The following is a 14,392-nucleotide window of genomic DNA, read 5'->3' on the forward strand; positions in this document are numbered from 1 at the left end:
GAATTCATCATGTGGACCCCTAATTCAAAACCCAACTGAAATAAATAAAGAAATCCAAATCTAAATACTAAAAGACAAAGAATAATCCTACGTAGAGTCGGAAGAGTGAATAGACTGTCTCTGCTCAGTACGAACAATTTCTAAGCCTGGAACTAATAAACATCTGGGTTAGGCCCACAAACAAGTTCTAATCTACTACATCCCATACAGAAATTCGATACACGTATGCATTTTTGTTAACTCAACAATAACTAAATAGTCTGTATATATATACACACACACACACACACACACACACACTAAATGACTCTCACTAGACTATAAGACAGCCTCAACCTAAATAGTAGGCAATATACAAAACGCAAATAAAGTGAGAATGAGTACTTAAACCTAACAGGGCACAGAACTATCCATTATATCCGCTATGCATCCCATTGTATATACGCTCCCTAACCACTGATATTGAGACTCAAGCTCATATCACGACACATATCTATACATATATAAAATCCATCATATCCAACATAAAAGGAAACTATCAAACCATATTATTTCAATGGCATGTCATCCAACTGGTTCCGCGGCCTGACATGAAATAGGTAGGACTTAACTTCTTTTAGTTAATCCGTCCCTAATATGCCCATATATCCTGACAAATGGTGCATAAATCCATATAATCCATAATTGATGCAATACAAATAATTATATATCAAAACAATCCAGAATTAAGCGTAACCAAAATCAGTTATATACACGATCATATTATACTAACAACACATGATTAAAATCATATACACATCCTTACAATTGCTAGATTAAATTTAAGCAATTATATTCTCCATTAACAACATGTAAATCAATTAAATTCCATATTATTCAAACCCTTAGCGTATTAACATTAATCATGCATTCCAAATCCTCCATGAATCTTACTAGAAAAGGAATTTAAAAAAAAATGAAAAAGAAAGCCCAAAATTGAAAAAAAAAACTAAAATAAAATAGAAATTAGAGGCAAAATCATGATATTAACAATGTTTGGAGAACAGATGACGACCAGATTACAAAATTGAAAAAATACTAAAACAAAACTGAAATCAAATGCAAAATCATAATTTTCGTCTTACAATCATGCATGATTATAAAGAAAGAAAAAAGGATTTGTTGAGAGAAGAGAAAAAGAAGACGAATCCATGAAAAAAGCTCATGAAACTCACCGGAAATCAGGTAGAATGGTCACCGTTGTTTCGATTTATTGTAGGTTGAACGATGAATTAATGATGAGTGATCCAGATTGCAAGATTTGAGATGTTAGGAGTCAAGAGAGTCGAGAGACTAAGAAAGTCGAGAGGCGACAGTGCACAATTAGAAAGTGTAGGGGACATTTAGGGTTAAGCACGCATATATTAGAAAATCTTTAAAATAAAATAATTAATAAAAAATAAAAAATAAAAAAATATAAATTTTAATATATATAACTATATGTATACTATGGAGTATAATATATTATTTCTATTTATTTTTTTATTTTTTAATATATAAGTTTACGTATCAGATCGGTTCGTTAGTCCCATTTTTTTAAGGCCCAATTCGTTGACCAAATCGCTAAATACGGATTGATATTTTTTAAAATCATAACTGAATCATGATATCTAAAAACCGAACCGAACCACTTAGATCGGATTGATGGATTATCGAATTATTTGAACACCCCTATACAAAAGGGTGTTTTAGCATACTGTTGAAGATACTCTTACGTGTGATAGTGTATATTTTACACAAAATAGTATTTTAATATACTATTGGAAGTGCTCTTAGCAATTTTTAGAGTTTTTGCACTTATCTTATTTTTTTAATTTTAATTTTTAAGTAAAGAAGTTTTTGTTATTTTATTACACAATTAATAGCAAGGTAACGTGTTATTCTTATTTGATCAATTTTCAAACTTGAGAGGTATTTTTCAATCATTAACGAGTTTTGCACATTATGTAACTATGGTATTTATTTATTTATTTATTTATTTTTTAATTTGTGCTCAGTAATTTCAAATCAAAAAGATTTGATTTGGAAGGATTTGAGTGCCATTTCACAGTTCCTTCTACAATTATAGGATTTGAACTTAGTTCAGACTTGGGCAAAAGGGGGAAAAAAAAAATTTAAGATATTTATTAAAGAACACTTTTTATCTCATCATTTTATCCGTATATATATATTTTCCATAATATATAATAATAAAAAAATGTTCTGACAATTTTCACTCTTTAGAAACAATCGTATGCCAAAAAGGACACAAAAAAACATAAATAAAAATAAGAAAAAGAAAGGCAAATCCTCTATATTGGATCTGTTTCCCTGCATACCTCGACTCTCTCGCTCTCTCAATTACTTCTGCTACTATCTATTTTATCTTTCCATATAGGTTTCGATTCCATTGCACTCTTACACGAAAAATTATGGTTGGGGCATAATTCTTCAGTCTCGGCAGTTTATTTTGACGAAAACAATCTAATGGGAAGTTCTTAGAAAATTGGAATTGCGCAAAGTAAACTGCCGAGACTGAAGAATTGACAATTGAAGCAAACGGACCCTAATTCGATTATATAAATGAAAAATTGAATTAAAACAGTAATATTAGCGATCAAAATTTGATTTTGCAGGTGATATTGTATCTCTTGCATAATCAGTTGTGGTTGTGGCGATAAAGAGATGGTTAGGGATAGAGATTTGTCGAGCTCGCCGTCGTACCGGCGAAGGTATTCGCCGTCACCGTCGACTATGGGTCACAGGTACAGCTTCTTATAGCAGGTAATTTAATTATGGAGACCCACTTTTCTCGCATGCGAAATTGAATTATTTATCTTTGGGTTCTTGTTTACTGCAATTTTTTTTTTTTTTTTTTTAATATACATTGAAGACCAAAAAAGTTGTAGGGACGTCCAGTGATAATTAACACACATTTATAATTAGTTGATATTTAGCAGAATTTCTCATATCAATGCAATTTCTATCATGAATTTTATAAATAAATTTTTTTAGCAATATTTCAGGTGCAAGTCTTGTAGAAAAGATGGTTTCTTTGTTAGGATGGATGCATTCCTTTCTACTTGTTGGGCACTTGTTATGGTCTGTTTTGAAATGGGACAAAATTCCATTGTGATTTTGTGTGTTTGTATGTGTGTGTGTGAAAATTCATAACACTAGCATTGTGCTGTTGGAAATTGCAGTTTTTTGGTGTACAAAATGTTATATATGCCCGGAGGTCCTAGAATTTCTTTTTGAGTTCAAAATATGAGGAACAAACATGATGCAATTTATTATGGTTTTCTATGTCATAGTTTCTCATCATGTTGGCTTCCTTGTTGTACATGTTCTAGCAAGCGAGTAGAGATAGCCAAGTTGTGTACTTTCAGTATTGCTCACGACATGTTGCTGCCTTGAGATTTTCCACTTTCTACATGCTTATGGTTGATGACCGTCATTCCTGTTCAAGTACCGCCCCATCTTTCCTCAATCTGATGACTATGCTGACCTCGATCTTTTAAGTACTAGTGGTGGTTAGGCTATCCGACTTGTGGGGAATTTTTTCTTTTGCACTGAGAATTGGAAAAACACCAAAGAGAGACATTTGTAGTGAAACATCCACAATGTTATATGAGCAAGATAGAATATATTTCTTTTAATTAGAAAATGGGGAGTGAGCAGGTGATGGGAACCAATAGGTGTCCTTTTGTAGCGCGATTGTTTAGCAGTTTCATGTTGTAAAAGATGGAGCAGACTGTTTATTCTTTGCAGTTTTTGAGATTGTACATGCTTTTATATTTATTGTGCTAGACAGTGGATGAGCATGAAACTATAATGTATGTCCTATGATGCCCAAATTTTATTAGTTGCTTAGTAAATTCTATGTTGTTATAGGTGAAGGGGTCGTTCGATTTCCTTTCAACACCACAAAAGTTGTTCTTGACGGCGTAGAAGTCACTTTGTGACACCAAAGCGTCATAAAAGACAAAGAAGTAGGAGGTACCTCGTTGTCTCCCATAACTAAATGTCCCACTACAGGTATTGGGTCGATAGAGTGCACAAACGCCAACGAAAAATTGAGAAAAGAAGAAGATGAGAAAAAAAGGTATTTCAATATATTTTTGTCCATTTTCTGATTTTTATAATTATTTTTTCTTTTTCCTCGTGCACATCCTTGGGGTTTTCTTTTTTTTTTTTTTTTGGTCTGCTCTTATTCAATCATCTAAATTCTTTATATTTTTGTGAAAGTACATAAACCAAACTCATACTAGGTTTTTAATATGGTGTTGAGAAAACTTAATTCAAATTTTCCTTGCTAAAATCTTATGTGTTGTAGGAATTTGATTGTAGATGAATTTCTTCGATATTTTTTACTAGGCTAACAATTTCTTTCAAATTCTTTATTTTTATTTTTTTTTCATTTTTTAGTTTTAGTTAATGCTAGAAGGGTTAAAATCAATGGTTTGCACTTGCAGCTATATTACTCTCAACTCTCATATAGGAGTCTTGATGCCATTTGGGCAAGAAGCTATAGGTATAGTAATGCCATTTGATAAAAACTATGGGTTTGTTTCCCTTGTGATTAATAAAGGGACAATGTAACAACCCGAACCTAGAGGTCCGAATCGTTAATCGGGTCCTTACCCGAACCCAAGGTCATCTAAGGGTAAAATGGTCATTCTACGTGTTTAGGTCCTATGCCAGGTTTACTATACTCCATATAGTGCTTACGCATCGTTAAGTAGCAATAGAATACATTATGTTAAGTTTCGGGCTCAAAGTGTATGAGGGAAAAAGATGGAAAATGGCCAAGTGTGGGTACGACGACTGGTCGTCCAGCACCCTGAGTGCTCCCATGCGAGCGCAAGGTGCCATGCACTGGGCAGGGTTGGCAAGCGATGACCAGTAGCCACTTTGCCAACCCACTGGTGAATAGTAAACAACTCGAAAATTCAAAGGCACAAAGGGATGACCGATCGTTGGTGCTGGCTACCGGTCGTTCATGCCCAGAAATGGCCATTATGGTCCCTCTTGCCCTCACATACAATCTTGAACCGCCCCTTGGTCATTTAGACCTTGCTAAACCTGTCCTAACTCACATGCAATGGTAATTGCATTGATAAAATGAACGTCATGCATCAAATTGATTCCCATTTTTATCATTTAAATGCTACAAAAATATAAACGAGTTATATACAACATTTTGAAAATGAAAGGAGGCATTATATCGTCAAATGTTCCATAGGCCCTGTGTTGGCATGGAAATCAAATAGAGACCTCAAAAGTAAGGGATTAGGTCTCGACTTCATTTCTACCCAAAACGAATACATTTGCCAATGACTACAAGACTATTAAAATAGAGCAAGTTTAATTACAAGATCATTCGTCATCAAATACATCCATACTTCAAAATACTAGTCTCCTAGCCAACAAAAGATGTCCTCAATGTCGTCATGCATAAGGTTGAAGGTCGTCTAATATTTCTTTTCGAGTTCCTGAAAAATAGTAGAGGAATGAGCACAAGCCCAGTAGAGATTGCCTAAGTGGCATCTCCTCAAGCAAAGTAAGCAAATGCATGTTTTGCACACAAAGAATAGTTATAGGATTTTGGGATCATGCCGGGGTCTCATATACACCATTTCCATCATCAAGTAACATCATTATCAATCACATGCAATGCATGGAATGCACCATGCAACCTCACACTACACACACACCCTCGCATATCCACACACCTATACCGAAAGTGTTCTAATTGGTCGTACTTTGGGTACCTCCCGTCGTCCCTAGGGGAATTTACTATCGTCCCTGGCAAAGGGTACCCCTCAAATACCATTTGGGGCTCGAGTCGCTCAATTACTCACTGGTACCTCCCGTGCCCTATTAACCAATTAGTACCGCCGACAAGGGGGTACCTCTCCAATGCCGGGTTTAAGAAAACAGTTCTCAAAACTTCTCAAATTTGCATTTCGTTCTTTCACATTCCACAAACACGTCTCTACACACCCACCTCATATGTTATGACAATATCATCAATGCCATGTGATTGAAATGCTCTATACATATTTCTCAATTCGAAAAGTAGTTCATGCTCACAAAAATCTCCAACTAATAGGCATAACATCATTGAATGATTATATCACAAATAACATGCCATTCAATCATTTTCAAAACATTCTAGTAATGCATTGGTCCTAGGGTTCACCACATAGCACATTGGTTAATATATTATTCACAATTACACACAAAGTACCCATGAAATCACGTATAACCCAACAACTTAGCAAATACTTCAACACATGTAAAACCCTAGGTATCAATTAACTTACTAATCATCAAAATAGCATGCTTGAAAGAGGGACAAACATGAAATTGAATACAAAGCTAAAGGAAATTGACAATTAGACAACTCTACCTCCAATTTATGCAAAAGCAAATTTTCGAAATTCCTCAAGATCACCCAAACGAAACTTTGCTCCAATCAAATCGAACCCCTTGACGAGCTCTCCATCTTTGCCTTCTTCGGCAATATCAAAATCTAAAAGGAAGGGGTCCAAAATGTAGCTTAAAGGTGAAGTTTTAGAGAGACAAAGAAGTTTAGAGAGAGAGGAGAGAGAGAGCTCGGCTGAAGAGGAAGGAAAAATGCAGAAAAATCTGCTCCACTCACCTTTAGTCACATGGCTTGGTCAAGGTGGGGTCAACCTTTGACCTTAAAATCTCAAAAATGCCCTTTTATGCATAAATTACTCCAAACATGCCCCAATGTATAATTAAACACATTTACACATAAACATACATCAATTAATAATAATGGAGTGTAATGAACCCGAAAATAGTCTCGAGCACGAAAAATTCAGACGTGGGGCCCACACGGGGACCTTCCGGACCAAAAATAAAAAAATGTCTAAACTACTCGAAATGCATTTCTAAGAGTTCTAAACTCAAAGAAATGTTCTAATCAACTCCTGGAAGTTACACGACACGCTAAACGGTGCCCAACACGCTAAACGAGGCGGAAAATAAATAAAAACAAAAAATTCGAAAAATGTTGCAAAAATTTCAGGACGTCACAGACACCGTGATAATTTATTATCATCTTCAAATGCATACAGCCTTAGTTGTTTTGCTCTTTCTTTTGAGATGTATGCTATTCCACGATGTTAATTCTAAGCATCTAGAGTAAAGAATTGCAAGGGACAATTAAAATTTGAGATATTATTTGATTTTGTAAAGAGCGCTTTCTTTCCATGTTCCCTTTTTAAGAGAAAACGAAACACAAATATGTGACTTGTTATTGTTCATTTATTATGAGAAGTTTATGTGGTAGGCTTGTATTAGTGTTTTACTGTACTTTGTGGAAGTTAAACTTAACTAAGACTCTTTGGTTCACTACCCTTATGATATAGTATCAAATATGTCCTTTGAACAAAGCTAAAATGCTATCTAGTTAAAGTTTCTTTCTTGACAAAAAGAATATTGATTTAAAGGTCAATGTTATAAAATAGTTATTATGACAGCCATGCTTTTTGCGCAGGGGTGGTGGGGCTGATAAACAATATAATCGTAAAATGAGTATGACCAGAATGTGAATATTGAGATGGATGCATGGAAAGACAAGAAATGACAAATCATAAATGAAAAAACATTCATGTTGCAGTAGGATCTATTAGAGATAAAATGAGAGAAAAATGATGAAGATGGTTTGGTCATGTGCAATGAAAACCAATAACGGTAGCGAGGCGTAAGAGTGATGTGGTGCACATTAATAGTAATGTTAGAAGAAGCGGAAGGTCAAAATTAACATTGGCTGGGATAGTAAATAATACATGATAGCTTTTATTTTGTTTGTCTGTTCAAGGAGAAATTATGAAGAATGCCTTTCAGCCATTTCTATATTCATTATAACGTTATATGCAATATTTAGTTCAAAGAATGAAATTCATACTTGTAATGTGAAATGGTGTATTCTTCATATTGTTAACAGTGCAATTTTGGTAATGGGGTCTCACATTAATGTATCTTTCATTCTAGATAGAAATGGGGGTACCTTAACACATATTGCGGCCATAATCTGGTCAATGCATTTCCTTAGAGTCCCAATTATCCACAACCAATAATCTATTTATTACAGAGTATATGTAATATCTTGCTTACCTCGTTCAGTTGTATTTGGGATGCACTCCCCACTTTGAGCGCTTTTTTATGAATTTTACTTATATAAAAAAAAGTAATATTTTGCTTCCCTGTAATTTACAATATAAATTTTCGGCCTCAAGCATATTTGTTTATTTCATTTTGAGTACTTCTAATTTTTCGGCCTCAAGCATATATTATTACTATCCTTTCCTAAAGCTTTGTTTCTTCTTTCGACCGTCCTTCTAATATTTGTTTGAAACTTTGGTGAACCTAATTTCCCTGTCCCTCGTGATCTCTCAGCCACTTTCTCCAATATGCTTTAGGAGAGGATAGTAGCAGTGCTTTGTTTTCCCAAACCAAATTAGATTCTATTTGTTCTAATTTCTTGTATGAAATTTCTTCTTATCAATATAGTTGTTTCGTTTTTGTGTCTACTTTTGTTCTTCTAAACAATGGCCATCGTTGTTTCTTCATTTGTTTGCCACTTTTATGGCCATTAAAGTATATTATATTACTTTGTCAACCTAGCCAATCCTTCGTGTCTGATTCTTTGATGATGTCCATTCAAATTTGCTTCTATGACGTCTTTCTCCAAATGGTCCTCTTTGAACTAATTTATCAAGTTTGCCAAGGTATTTTTAAATTATTTATGCAGTCCTGTTGAGATGTGTAATAAGCTATTTTTCTTTCTCGTGACAAGTGCTGTTGGTGCTTGTTCATCATTTACTCCCTTATACATTTCTTTTGTTCTTTTTTTTTTTTTGCCCCTCAGATTTTGGTTCAGTATCAAGTTCAATAATTTTCAGTTCTTTCTATTTGTCTTTGGATGCAAAATGTTTGTGGTCATCACCAGATTTGACCTTTACAGTGTTTCCACTTAATTTCCTTAAACTATGGAAATTGGTAAAGAAAGTAAATTTTAGGTAAAAGTAATATAGGTTTACTTTGTGTCAATGGTTGGTAAAGTCAGGAAGAGGCTTTTCAGCCTTCAATGTTGCTTCATGGCATCAAGATGGCATGCTGTTAGCGATTTATTATGAGACAAAGGAAGTTGTGAAGGTAGTCTCCATCCTTAATGTTGGTAGATGTTTCTTATATATCAAATACTGAAATTGTGGGAGGTTACTGAAACAATCCCTGTCAAGGATTTCATAAATAATCAATGCCACTTCTTTAGCATGTCTTGGAAATAATGTCATGGTATGAAGAAAATAATTTTAGTAATTGGTCCTTAAATGTCAAATACACACGGGAAATGTATACGGTTGACTGTTCATCCAGATACTCAAGCTGTCACGGTTTCGGGCTGCAACGGGTATTAGTTGTCGCAGTCCTGATGTTTTGAACTCTAAGAAACATGATTAAGACAAACAGATAAGCAAGTTTTAAATCCAGGATTTAATAAAACCATGGTTTTAATTATTTTTATGAATTTGACTGAATATTAAAAGGTGATTTTATATGAGTAATGACCTTTTAAGGAGCAGTCTGCAGCCCCAGTGTAAGAATTTGTACTTTGCACTAAATTAATGGCCACAAATGCATATTAAAACCAAAAAATAAACGTGTCATATTCACAAAAACGCATACACTAATAACATAGTAGCTGGAAATTAGTAGACCTGTAGTTGGCATATGGAAATTATGTACGTTAAAGCTCACATACTCTTACTTATTTGCTTGTCTCTATATTTAAATAAATTCTCAACATTTCTCAATGTACATCATCAATTTTCTGATTTTTTGAGTCAAGTTATTTTAAAACTTTTAGTTATTTTAATGCAAAACAAATGTATATTGATATATGAATAATATGAAGTATTTTTTATAACTTTATATTATACACATATATTATTAGTTTACTAATAATTTCAAAACTTACCAATTAATCTAGAGTACGAAACACTTATTTATTAAATTTACCAAAAAATTTGTCTTGATTTGTAAATTTGTTGTTTGGCAGCAGGCACGGACCCATGAAGGGCCCAGTGGGGACAGCCGCCCCCATTGAATTTTTTTTTTATTTACAAAATTACCTTTAGATTTTGTGAAAATTTTAAATATGCCCCCACTCAATTTCTAATGATACCCCACCATACATTACTGTTGTTCAAAGCCGCCCCCTCTCATACAATTCTCTGGGTTTGTCACTGTTTGGCAGGGTGGGGGTTTGGTTTTCTCACAATTTTGGTCTTCAGATTAGGAAAAAAGGGGAAAGGGCGGCTGAAGTAGGATTTTTAGACCCAGACCAATAATCACGGCGGCTTTGGTCAAGAGTCAGACATATGGGCTGAGTTAGGTCCAGTCTCGGTCTGGACTTTAGCGACTTTAGTTCTAGCCAAATCATAGCCGTCTTGGCTAATTCAATTTGAGAAGTTGAGATTCGGTCGTATTGATTGAGTCAGCCAAGTCTTGACCGAGACAGCAGTGATTTTTATTTTGGCTGAGATCTTGATCTGACTGAGTCCGGTTGGGCCAAGTTGGCTGAGTTTGGAAACTCTTTCCTATGTCGTAACCATATGCTTGATACCAACAGTCAGACCACATGTTACCACATCTCTCCTTACTAACTCTACTATATTACCACATCTCTCCTTACTAAATCTGTGATACCCTCGGATTCCCGAATGCGGGTTGGCCAGGCCTACACCCGAATACCCGAGGATATCAAAAACAAAATCGGCAATAAACGAACACAGAGTACAAAAGAATAAAGAAGAATAAATAAAATGCTGACAAGAAACTAAAATGATAATCTAATAATAAACTTCAGAATATATTTCCATTGATTAATAAACTCTTCTGATACAACTGATATTCCAAAATACAACTCGGGAATCCATACTGTATGGACCCCTAGAAAATCTAAACTAAACAAATGACAGCAATAACTGTCTAAATCAGGAAACTGAATCATAAAGGAACTCCTATGTAGCATCGGAAGAATGAAGTAGACTGATCCCCGCTCAGCACGAACAACCTCTATTCTTGACGAACACCTGAAAAATAATGGTGGGTGAGGCCCACAAACAAGTTCTACTCTATTACAGTCCAAATAGAGATCCGATACACGTATACATCCTAGTCAATCCAACAGTAACTAGTAGTCCGTATATATATATATATATACACACACACACTAAAGGAATCTCACTAGACTATAGGGTTGTCTCAACCTGAATAGTAGGCAACATGCAAAACGCACATATAGTGGGCATGAGTACCTAGACCTACCAGGGTACACAATTACATCCCTGGCGATATACGCACCCTAACCACTGATCCTGAGACTCAAACTCATATCACGGCACCATACTTATATATATAAAATTTATTAACCATCCTATTTAGTATAAATTAATCCTCCATAAGTCATTCAACTTGTTCAGCTAACCTGACTTGAATATAAGTAGGACTTAACATTTTAGTTAATCCATTCCCTTATATAATAAATTAATCATCCATAAGTCATTCAACTTGTTCTGCTGAGTTGACTTGAATATAAGTAGGTCTTAACATTTTAGTTAATCCATTCCCTTATATAAAATAGGTAGGACTTAACTGATAAGTTAATCCGTCCTTATAATGCCACCGTCCTATACCGGTGCATTAAACCACACAATCCAATAATTAATGTAACGATTAAGGAAATACATCAAACAATCCAGAAATAACTATGATAATATGATATCAAGTTATCACAAAATATGAATGACTTATTATTTGTTTAAGCTTCCTATATCATATGTCCTACATAAACTGAATCTTATACATATGATGATATTTTATTATACCGTCAAATAAGCATTCTCTATATCCAATTCATCTAACACATTTAATCTCAATTGCTAAAACATATTAAAAGATTAAATTCATTCGTTTGTTTAAAGCATTCAAATAGTAAGCATCATTATGATTGAGTCTATTTAAATTTATTTAAACCCAAACCTAATTCCTATTTAATGTTCAGGAATCCTAGGCATGTTTCTACGTTCCATCAATCCACAGATATGAAAAATACATAATTTAAATATGTAAAAATTCACAATAGAAATCAAATCAAAATCATGCATTTATCAATTCATAACACAAGAACAGATATGAACCAAATTCATAAAACTTATATTCTAATCCAATTAAACATGCATAATTATTTAATTTTATGTATTTAATAAATTCTGGAATTTTCTAGGCATGTACAGAAATACGAATCAAAGGGAAAAAGATACGAGAAGAACTTGCCTTAAACTTTCGGATTGAAAGTTAAACTTTTTCTTCATTGATCTTCTCTCTACAGGGTTTTTTTTCGAAAGTTAAACTTCTTCTTCCTTGATCTTCTCTCTGCAGGGTTTTTTTTCTTCCTTCCTTCATTTTCTTCCTTCCCTCTCTAACTCTCTCTTTCTAGAATATATCACGTGAATATTTCTAGCCCCTTTTTACAATCTATAGCTATATATTTATAGGCTAAATAAAATAACCCTAACCCTTTTCCCAACCAAGTCAACTTAAAAAAAATAAATATTAAAATATTAAAAAGGTAAGTAAAATATATTACATATATAATTTATGTATATCTTTATTAAATAAATAAATTATACACATCTCATTATTTATTAATGGATTATCTAATAATACTTAAGTTACCGTAATATTATAAAATAACTTAAAACATAACACGTATTAAATATTATTATTTAAATATAAAACATATACATCAAATTAAATATTACTATCCAAATTACCATAAAAGTAATTAATAGATTACTTTCCCTTTTATATATATTAAAAAGGTAAGTAAAATATGTTACGTATATAATTTATGTATATGTTTATTAAATAAATAAATTATACACATTCCATTATTTATTAATGGATTATCTAATAATACTTAAGTTACCATAATATTATAAAGTAACTTAAAACATAACACGTATCAAATCTATATATATCTGTGTATATTTTTATTATTTAAATATAAAACATATACATCAGATTAAATATTATTATCCAAGTTATCATAAAAGTAATTAATAAATTACTTTCTTTTTTATATATGTATATAATATATATATATCTATATATATACATACACAACTATCTATAGTTAATAATCCATACACATCCAACCTCCTATCTAAGTAATCCATGGGACCCAATTGGTTGGCCCATTACTACTAACCATAACCATAAAAGAAAAATAAAAGAAAATAATAAAAGAAAAGAAAACATTTAATTTACAATTAATCAAAACACCATTTAAACACATAATTTAATTAAACAATTAACATATAGATAAGTACAAATAATACATAGACACATAATCAAATAATCAAGTAATACCTAATTCAATTAAACACATAAGCAATTAGTCAAATAATCAATTAAAAAATTAAAAATACTATTAAAACAAATAAATAAATACCGAGACTATCCTTTTAAAATTAGGATATTACATTCTTCCTCCCTAACAAAAGGAATTCCATCCTCAGAATTCGCCCTTACTTTCTTCCATTATGCTTGGAAACTGTGAGCGAAAAACATCCTCATATTCCCAAGTAAACGCAACCTCACTATAAGGGCTCCACTTAACTCCAATATACCAAGTGGTATACAGGGTTCCTATATTTTAAGAAACACAATAATCATACGATGCGTATGTTGTATCAACGTAATCCTCCCATGTCGACAAGAGAATGATCTACATACCTCCAAGTGCCATAGAATATACGCACAAACTCTTATGCACCCAGCGCTAATAATTTGGTAACGCTAATTTAGAGGCGACTGCCTCAATTGCGAAACACAATCCTCTAAAAGTCAATATAATAAGTAAAATTAACATTTCTCCAAAAATCGCTGTTCTTCCTACATGGAAAACAGAATGAGCAAACTACTCCCTGATAGAAAAACTCTAGTATACGAGTTCAACTATTTACAACATCCCACTGTCGCCTCTCAACCGTGCACAGTTCAATACAAAGGGAAGTATCTCTTTCCGGCATATTTTTAAATGAAGTTGAGGTCTGATTGTACAACCCTTACTTCTATTTCCAACCAACAAATGAGAGGTATGCATTGTGAAAGATACAAAACCTCCAAAGTTGTCACACTAACCTCCTTGTGCCAACAATATCACAGACAAAATTTTGACAAGTGAAGTAAATACTTCCAACTGTCCATGAAAATCTAGGATATACGCCTCAAACATATCCTGTATGGTCTAATTTAATCTATCGAT

General features: G+C 33.2%; 1 pseudogene; it reads left to right on the plus strand.

The window, feature by feature from the left end:
- The window catches only part of LOC132301546 (uncharacterized protein At1g10890-like), a 38,185-nt pseudogene that overhangs the window by 14,802 nt on the left and 8,991 nt on the right, over positions 1-14,392 (plus strand).

This window comes from Cornus florida, unplaced genomic scaffold (genome assembly GCF_030987335.1).
Source record: "Cornus florida cultivar Cherokee Brave unplaced genomic scaffold, ASM3098733v1 CherokeeBrave_3.0.0_Hap2_Chr03, whole genome shotgun sequence".
NCBI classification, from domain to species: domain Eukaryota; kingdom Viridiplantae; phylum Streptophyta; class Magnoliopsida; order Cornales; family Cornaceae; genus Cornus; species Cornus florida.